Here is a 10886-nt window from a genome sequence, read left to right as displayed (position 1 = left end):
TTCAAAGAAAGACTATTATTATTTTTAAACAAAATTTATTCAACTGGTATCCCCCCCCCCCCAATAGAATGGAAAAAAGCAATTGTGATTCCTATCTTTAAAAAAGGTGATAGAGATGACCCTACAAACTATAGAGGTATCAATATACTAAATTCCTGTTACAAAATATATAGCAGAATCTTATATAGCAAACTAATGAAATATTCCGAAAACTTTATTTTAGAAGTACAGAATAGATTTAGAAAAGGACGATCATGTATAGACCCGTCCTTTTGCCTAAAATTAATAATAGAGAAAAGAAGAGAATACAATTTAGAAACACCTATTGCATTTATTGACTTTGAAAAAGCATTTGACAAAGTTAAAAGAAACATATTATTTAACATATTAAAAGAAAGACAAATACCAAATAATATCCTAAAAGCTATCACAAGTATATATGAAAATAATCAAATACAAATAAGATTAAATGATGAGCTATCATATACGAGAGAGATAAACCAAGGGGTCCGACAGGGATGTCCCCTCTCAGCAACTCTTTTTAATATCTACTTAAATGAAATAATAATAAAATGGAATAAAAATTTACATCAAGGAATTAAACTTTCTCCTACAGTGAACTAAGCCACTCTCCTCTTTTCCGACGACCAAATAATAATTACAAATTCTGAAGATAAACTACAGAAAGCTATTTTATATCAAAATGAGATATCCAAAGATTATGGTATGATAATATCAACAAAAAAATCAAAAACTATGGCCTTTAAAGGACAAGATCCAGCAAGAACTAAAATAGTAATAGATAACAAGATCTTAGAACAGGTGAATTCATTTAACTACCTACGATGTATACTCACATATGAAAATGAAAAAGATATAAATGTAAAAATTGTAAAATATTTACAAATAACAGGTGTAATTAACTCTATATTTAAACCAAACCTAGTTAAAAAACAAACCAGACTAAAAGTATATAATACATTAGCCCTACCGGTCTTGATGTATAGAAGCGAAATCCGGGCAATAAAACAAAAAGACAAACAAAGATTAACAACAGCAGAAATGAAGTTTATGGCAAAACCTGCAAACTATACCCTATTTGATCACAAAGAAATGAAGAAATTATGAAAGAATTAAACCAAGAACCAGTAATAGAAAAAATTAAAAAAATATAAACATAAATGGATGGAACACGTTCAAAGAATGAAAACAGAAAGATTACCAAAACAAGCCTTAAAGTACAAGCCATTAGGAAAAAGAAAACCAGGACGTCCTCTTAAACGATTCAGTGATCACTTCTAAGGCCGGAACAGGCCATGGTAGGCCTAAATCCTTGATACGCATGATGATGATGATGATGATGATGATGATGATGTATATATGTTAAATAAATAAATATATATATATATATATAATGCAACACTTGCAGGCACAAACTCGGCTGACTTGTCTGTTTGCTTACTTGGGCAATGGAGTAAAAAAACAGGTTTATATTTAAAATAACTTGGTATCTTTAACATATATATATTATATCCAAGGTAAAAAACTTTCTACATCTATCTCTCATCCTGAGATTTTTATTTAATAAGATCAAAGCACCTTATGGTAACTTGTGTTGGTAAAATATTTATAAGCTCTGGATTACTTAAAGCGTAGTATTTTTAGCCTGGCTCCCACTGATGAAACCTCAAAAAAGGTCGAAACCGGTGAGGGCCATTATGAGTTCGCTCTCAGAAAATAAAAAATACTTGATACCCTTGCTTTTTTACACCTGAAGACAAAATAAATAGAAAGAAAACTTTTTTCACTTAGAAAAAAAAATCAGGTCAGAAAGGGTTAAGGGAGCAATTTGAGTCACTGGGGAAGTGTTTTCCGGCACGGCCGGGTGAAGGGCTTTGCGGTGAATGCTTTTCTTCGGAATATGAGCGGTTCTGCTCGGTGGTGGTAGGTGGAAGGCCATCACTGAGTGGAGCCAACGCTGAGATGGACGGTCTTTCGCCCACTATTGAGTGACCTAGGGGTCGTCCGAATTTTTAGAGACGGCTTTACTTATTCATAAGGTCGAAACCGGTCTGGGTAGTGGCCCCTTGCCTTTAATACATAGCATGTTACATCTCTTAAAGGAAACGGGCTTTGCATTAAAGGTAAATATTAAGAATAGTGATCAGAGCTTATTCTATTTTTACCACGAGTTACCTTAGTCTTGCACTACGTGTAGGGCCAGCTAGACTTGCAACACTTGCAGGCGCAAACTTGACTGATTTGTCTGTTTGCTTACTCGGGAAATGGAGTAAAAAACCAGCTGTATATTAAAATAGCTTGGTATCTTTAACATATATTATATTATACCCAAGGTAAAATTTGTCTGTTTACTTACTTGGGAAATGGAGTAAAACCAGGTTTAAAATAGTTTTGTATCTTTAACACACACACACACACACACACACACACACACACACACACACACACACACACACACACACACACACACATACACACACATATATATATATATATATATATATATATATATATATATATGAATGCTGCTATTCCTTAATGTTGATGTTCTCAGAAGCGCAATTTAAATTAATGGTATTAATAAGTTGCAAAATCAGAGATGACATCACCTGTTTATCAACAGTTTCATGGTCAGTGCTAAAAATAAACAGATGCCCAGTTAAATTAAGGGACAATGGCTAGTCGTGATGAAGACGTTTTTAAATGCAGCATCATAATTTTTTTTCAGCAAAGTAAAAAAATGCCATCTGGTAGATAATACAACTCGAAGTCGTTTTTATTTAATATTTGTCCTAAATATAATTGAGTAAACTTTATCAACTGAGTTAACTTTTTTTTTATATGACTTCGTCCATGAAAGGTTGTAAATCTATATAATATTAATATTTCTAATGGGCTGGGATATTTTGCATTTTTTTTATTTTCTTATTTATTCTTTTTAAAATAGTTTTACATAATTCAGAAACCATTCAATAGAAACAAATCATGTAACATTTGCAAACTTCGTTAAGCCTCCAATAAATCGTGATAGTCTCACATCAAGAATTGAAATTCATCTTGTAGTTTTTGGGAGATTTTTCCCCCAGAATAAAAAAAAAACGTTTTCGTAATGTTCTTAATTTATCTGTTTCTATTATTTGAAGACCACTTTCTTAAAATTAGTAAAATTTCTTCTTCGTTTCTTTTAATCACTTGATGTAATCAATCTTGACTCCTTCCTTTTCTATTCCTTTACGCTAATATTTCCACATTCGATACATCCTTTTTTAAACAACAGAAGAACGAAATGTAAATAAAATCAAAAAGGAAACAAAAATTGACTCAAACACTCGATAGAATTGAACTTCGACAAAAAAATTCAGTTCAAGTGCAACAGTAGCTGGAACTAGTTGGTGTCATGTAGCCATGCAAGGGAGTGTCACGTTACATTGAATTACTGGAATTAAAATATGCAGTATCTTAATTAATTAATATCAATTTAAATAGAAGGAAGAGGGGGGATTTGTAGGGGAGATAGGACAAAACGTGTTATTTTTCTCCCATCATAATAATTTTAATTGTCATCTTGCCAAGCTTGTTTTTACGTGAGTCACCTTGAATTTCATTTTTGATTTCCATAAAAGTTATGCCAAGAATTGAAACGACACACCTGTATTTCTAGCCGCAGCTGAGAGTGCCAATCTCTGTTGCGTCTTGTATTGACATTGTATCTACATTTAGTTACAATGGTAAGAACCAGAACATGAAACTCTTTATTCTAAAAGAAAATCAGATTTGTAAATAAAAAAAATATCCTTTTTGAAATGTGTATGAGACCGACAAGGAGGACAAAACCTTAGGGAAATGTCTTATTTATTAAACATCTGTTATCCCTTTTCTTTTCTTTTCTTTTTTTTTTTTTTCTGTCTTCGGAGACGGTTGCCTAGCAACAGGCTGTACTTTTTTTTTTTTTTTGATATTTCTTGCAGGCCCTCGTCGGAGGTGATGACTTAAGATTATAGCAAGGGACTCATCGATTTCAGCTGGATATTGACAACTGAACTTCAAGTAATCCTCGACTTCCATCAGAAATACGTCCTTCAAATGTATGAAATGTTATTTTTTTTATAATCGCGGTGTTCAGAACTGGAAATAATTCGATGATCAAAATACAAATTTTAAATTGCGAATAAATATTTTTTGAACTCTTCGAAGTACAATAATGTTATTTTCTGGAACTTCATTATTCTCCACCACCCTACCCTACCCTACCCTTTTGTCACGATCGTCAGACAAAATAAACCTTCCACTCGGAAAAGTATTATCCAACAATTTGATCTAGCACATAAAGTTTCAAAAATGTTGAATAAAATTAATATCTTCCTATAAAATAAAATATATTTTAATATATTCTTTTTTATTTAATAAAATTATTGGTAATTATAATTTTAAGCTTAAAATAATACATGATAATTCAAACACCATTTAATTAATAATATGCGTTATCTTATAAATTAAATTATTTGTAGTTTTTATAAATTTGTAAACAGTTTCGTCTTTTACTTGAAAAAATTCTGAAATTTTTTATAGCACAAAATTAATAAAATAATATTTTCAAGGGATGTGTGCAAAAGTATCCAATATTTGAGTGTTCATATGTCATGCCTAATCTCTACCAGAATCAAAGCAACAATTATTATTAATAAAATAATAATACTTCATTTAATCTTGACACTTGTTATCTATTTATCTGTCCACACATTTGCCATCCAATGAATACATTATACTGTAAGCGAAATCGGGTTTATTGCATTAACACGGCTGTTTTCTTGTAGACGCTGTTCCACAGTTTCATTTTTCTAGCAAACTATGTTTGTTTTCTTCAGCTTAAAGCTAAAGGTAAGATGCCGGCTTTACGAGGTTGATTTATTTTATTTATTTGTGTTAAATAAAAGTCAGTGTTTATTTTAAACCAGTAAAATATTTGTGTTAAATAAAATCACTGTTTAATTTTAATCAGTAAAATAAGATAATGAAAAACAAGAGCAATTATCGCGATAAGAAACTTATATTTTGCATCTAAATCCTTATAAGGACTGGCTTAAAGGGGCGAAGCAAGAATGCTTTTCATCTTCCCCGTTATCTGTATAGTACAGTGTAGGGATAAGGTGTTATTGACTATTAAAGCTCTGATCATGGCAGGAGGGTAACAGCAATAACCGAGTCTCAGTTAGGACTTCACTGGCTACAGCATTGCCATCCATTAACCTCCAAGGGTATTATTCACCGCATCTCACGGTCGATTCATCGACCCACCTTTTTTTTAAATTAGACATACTTTTATCCTTATAAGGACTGGCTTAAAGGGGCGAAGCAAGAATGCTTTTCATCTTCCCCGTTATCTGTAGAGGACACTGTAGGGATAAGGTGGTATTGAGCTATTAAAGCTCTGATCATGGCAGGAAGATAACAGCAATAGCCGAGCCTCAGTTAGAACTTCATTAGCTACAGCATTGCCATCCATTACCCTTCAAGGGTATTGGATTGAATGAATCAATTCAACTTTTGTTCCTCTAGATCTAGACATACTTTATACTTTATCAGATCTCGTATACTTAAATTATCATTTAAAATTAATGGTGTTGCCAAATTTATGTCCGGTATAATTTCAATGGGTTTACTTTTCTTATTATTTTCCATTTGATTCAATAACTGCATTACTCTTTCTCTCCTATTAGAAAGATTATCACTATCAATATGAATTACTTTATGTAAATCTTTCTAATACCAGATACAACATTCTTTAACACATAAATTTCACTTTCAAACTGGGTTAGGTATTGATATATCCTGTAGATGGCGCCACGATATATCAGATTTAGTTTTGTATTACCCTTTCCTTAGAAGGTCCAATATTATCTACTTTTGATGATTTCACAAGTATTTGGTAATAATAATTTAATTTTTAAGTAATTTATGTAGATTTTTTAAAATTCACAACAAGGCAAAAGCTTCTTACAGAACAGTTGCCAGAAATTTAAGAAACACATTGCAACATCAAAATATGGATAATGTATAAGGACGGATATACGCGTCGTTAAGCAAATTTATGCGCAAAACTATATGCGTACTTGTTTTTTTTTTTTAAATTTATTATTTAATTATGCTATTATAAGCAGATGTCATGGTTATGTGAGTTCTACCGACAACCTTGGACATTTTCTTTGAATGAAATCTTGAGAAAAAAAGAAGTCTACTGTTCCATATGACTTACGAATGTTAAATAGAAACGAGAATAATTGACCTAGCCAACAGATCTTTAAATATCTTCTGAACTCCTTTATTCGCAGCTTCTCTGGATTCTGTCATGAAGTTGACACTTCCGCTTGTGATGTCTAGAATTTCATTCATTTGACGTGTGAATTCGTTGAATGACACGCGGCAGCTGTACAGGAGAAAGAAAAACAGAAAGAAAGTATAAGGTGTAGAGCTGATCTGGAAGGTAAAAAGGGTCCCAAGTTGCTGTTTCAGTGAGTTATTTTTCAGTATAATAAAAAGGTCACGTGATTACTTCCAACTTTGCTTCTTCGACTAATGCTAATAAATTAATTCTTCACATAATAATTTGAACCATACGATAAGATTACATACGTGATAGTGTAGCTATAATAACTGTATCTGGCATATCAATAATTAGATCTTGATTCCTATTAGGAAGAACTATAATAAAATTACTTGCTCTCTTTTTTTTATTCTGAAATTGTAACCGATCGTAAGTAATTACATCTTTTACGTGAAAAAATTCTGAAATTTTTGATGGCACAAAATTAATAATATTTTCAAGGGATGCGTGCAAAAGTATCCAATATTTGAATGCTCATCTAGCAAAATCAAAGCAATATTTGTTCTCATGTTAGGCTTAATAGTCTGTCAAAGCAAAGTAACAGGATCCATACAAATCTAATTGTTATGACAGAACAGTTAGACTAACTTACAAGATCTGCTATATTATTTTCAATGGCGTACGTTGTAGCTGGTTAGTCTGTTTATGAAGAATCAAAAACCAAAATTTCCTTTAGGAGAAAACTGTAAATCTAGACAAAATAAACGCAACTTCAGTTCATTTTTCCTATCTCAGACAGGATTATTCAAATTATCTTTCGAAATAAAAGCTACTGTGTCTCTACAACCCAATATAAATGATAATATTCAGTGAGGTAACAATATCTTGTTCGTTGTACTTTTTTTGAATATTTATTTCATCTATAATCCTCTATGGGAACAAATCAAATGAGATTTACTGAAAAATAGCCGATTAAGTGCACGCTATGTATTTGCTTATATATACATCTGAGGATGGGTTTTTTTTTTTTAATTTTCTTTTCTTTTCTCGTTGTTGAATATTCCAGCAAACAACTATATCAACTATATACATTGAGAGATGCTTTATGTTTAATGGATAAAACCAATTTCAGTACTGAAATGGAATGGGTTATTTAGAAATGAACAAAGCGGCTCTAGATTCAGCATCTAGACAAAGCATATTCTACAGACTCAGGTGGCCTACGATGTGATATACGATATGAATGGTATTGAGTTCACAAAAAGCACAGACACTACTTACAAAGACATTCCTCCTCAAACCTTTTCATATGTTGGAATTGCACTCGTATCCTTGTTTTTAATAAAATGAAGAATCTTATCCTTGTTTTTAAAATTAATAATAATAATTATTATTATTACATGACACCTCCAGGTAGTCCGAAGACCCCTCGAGGGAGAGCATCTATTCTACAGCTCTGTCTCCACCACTCAATCCACCAACTGCAAACGAACCGCAACTACACCAACGCCATCTGCCGCCGACAGCCACCACTGGTATTTCCGCAGACCATTACAAACATCCATGTCCACGGCGGGATTCGAACCAGCAGACGTTTGGCTGGAGAGTGGATATGCTAACCACTCGGCCAGCCAGGCTGGCGATTTAATTACATCAATAATTTGTAATAATTATTGATGTAAATAAATAATTACATCAATAAACGTCTTTTAGCATTTTTCGATGTAATTATTTGTCGATATAAACTATAAATACATTATTTTCATTTTACATCGATTTTAATGATCTTTAATTCTTGGGAAAAAAAGTATTTATTCGAAAATAATACAGTTTTTAGCACAATTTCATATATATTAAAAATTGATCAGCATATTTTATTAAAAATCAACCAATTAATTAATTAATCCTAAATTAAATTATTTCAATTTAAAAGCAAAAAAAATCATAAAAGTAACAAGTAAAATAATATTAAATTACATACACTGACCTTTTAAAAATGTATTTTTCTGTTTAAATCTATTTCACTATAAATTTGCAATTCACACTTCACTCAGTGACTCACTAGACACAGAGGGCAAACCAACACAACAGTAATGAACATTTTTTTACAAATCAGAAAAAGATGAACCAAAAACAGGAACGTGTACTTTATTGCTGCAATAAAACATGTGTTCTATGGCTACCCCACCGTGGGCCAAACAGACTAACCCATAATAACATTTTAAGACAGAAAAAGCGTCCCAGGGTCGAGGGTGTAAGGTTACATATCTCAATCACTTTTACGATTATAATTTGTGGAATTTTTTACTCTATCCCGGGGTAAAAATGCCCCATTCATCCCCCTCTGCAGATGCACATAACCATATCATTGCATTTTTATCGATGTATGAAAGTTTGAGAGCGCATAGCACATCAGTGGTCATCTTAATTGGTCTAATGCAATTAATTGTAGAATAACCATGAATACTTCTGCAGTGGGGGAACAATCAGTTTGTTTTAGGATTTATTAGAAAACAACAATTAAGGAGAATGCTATATTTGGTTGGTATATTTGAAATACTCAAAGATGAAAATATGTGAACCATCATTTATAATTAGCCGGCCTGGTTGGCCGAATGGCTAGCGTATTCACTCTCCAGCCAAAAGGCTGCGGGTTTGAATCCTGCCGTGGACATGGATGTTTGAGATTGTTTATGAAAGTACTAATGGTAGTCGGCGGTAGATGGCGTTGGTCTGTAAGATGAAGGTGGAGATGGAGAGTTGCAGAGTAGATGCCCTCCCTCGATGAGTCTTCGGATTCCCTGGAGGTGTTACTTAATAATAATAAGAATAAGGCATGTGAGAATAAGAAATGAAAGGAACGAATAAGTGTGAGTAGAAATACTTTCATTAATGCTAAAGGAATTATTAATAATTAACATTTGTGATATGTGTGTTTTATAAGTTGCTGGGTAGAGTGAATAGCACGAGCCTATAAAGTCTAGACATGAATAAGTGAATTTATGATTGCATAATTTAAAAAAAATTACAAGGAGACAGAGAGTATGGCAGGAATGAAATGTGTTGCCCATGTTATGTGTATTTTTCTGGTTTGTGTATATTTCGCTCTGCTTTCCAAGAATTTTCTTTTGTTTACTGAGACTCAGTATACATAACATCCGATCATTATTGGAATTATCCACACTTTCGGGAATCCTACATTCATTAGGATTTTTTTTTTTTTTCAAGTATCAGCGATTTGTCTGTCTTATCAATCTCATATATGGTGGTATTTCTTTGTAGATCAACAATGTCTATTATAAGACGTCGATATTCATTTTTATTCAGGAATAGATATTTTTTTTATTGTCTGTTGTTTCCGAAGACTAGAATAAAAATGTCTCTATACAGTTAAAAAACTTTGCAACCTCAACAACAGATGCTGTACTGCATAGCAAGATAAATATTTAGGTTTTTTCCCCCTAACATCCACTTTCAAATTTTCAGTTCCAGAAAACATGTGTAACAGCTGTTTGCAATACAGCCATCATACAGAAAAGCACTCAACTCGTTCAACTGGATTCGATGACACAATAACCAATCACAGCAGCTAGGTGCAGGGTGAGCTCACCCAGTCTCGTCTTGTCATCGGTTTAAAAATACTAGAACGCTAAGAATTTGACCCGCGGCGCCCTCTTTATGTCTTTTCAAAGGGCTCAAAGGTGTATACATTTTGAAAGCACACCCGGGCTATTAACGTGAATGTGAAAAGCGCCTCTTCATCGAGCACTAATGCTTTATTATCCTCGTGAAGGATAATAAAGCATTAGTATATTGTGTTCAATTTTAGGAATCGCGCCAAGTCTGCAAACAATTGGGGGAGTCGTTAATGGGAATAAATGCAAAAATATAATATCGGTGATACTGATATTTTGTGGAGGAGCACCGCACACCTAGCACAGTTATATCAATAAATATTATTTATTGATAAACGAAAAAATAATAACTTAATCCCGCGTTCCAAGAGGATAAAGAAACTGTGGAAAGGGTGCAAAGAAGAGTTACAAAGATTATATCCGGACTGTGAGATTTAGATTATGAGGACAGATTGCGAGTATGTGGATTGCACACTCTAGTTAACAGGAGAAAAAGGAGTGATATGATAGAGGTCTATAAACTTTTGAATAGTTGTTATAGGATATCAACTGATGAAATTTTTTGTATGGAAGATGGGGAGAGAACACGGGGCATCCATGGAAGTTAAATTTATTTGCAGTCAAGAAAGGGATAGGTTTTTCTCCCAGAGAGAGCAGTGAGCGAGTGGAATAGTTTGCTGTTAGTGGGTAGTGAGTGCATCTAGTGAGAATGAATTTAAGGGAAGGTATGACAGCTGGTTTGGTTGATTTATAGCCTCGCTCGATGAGCCCTTGACTCCCTGGAGGTTTCAAATAATAATAATAATAATAAATAAATAATTGAACGCTGTCTGGTCATAATTGAAACCTCCTTTTTGTAAATATTGTTGACGTTAAGTGGGAAGATCTTCGCATGTGTTCTTTTGTGC

Source organism: Typopeltis vanoorti, chromosome 24, assembly GCF_054136105.1.
Source record: "Typopeltis vanoorti isolate ZY-2024b chromosome 24, IOZ_Tvanoo_1.0, whole genome shotgun sequence".
NCBI lineage: Eukaryota > Metazoa > Arthropoda > Arachnida > Uropygi > Thelyphonidae > Typopeltis > Typopeltis vanoorti.
This window is presented reverse-complemented; position numbering follows the sequence as displayed.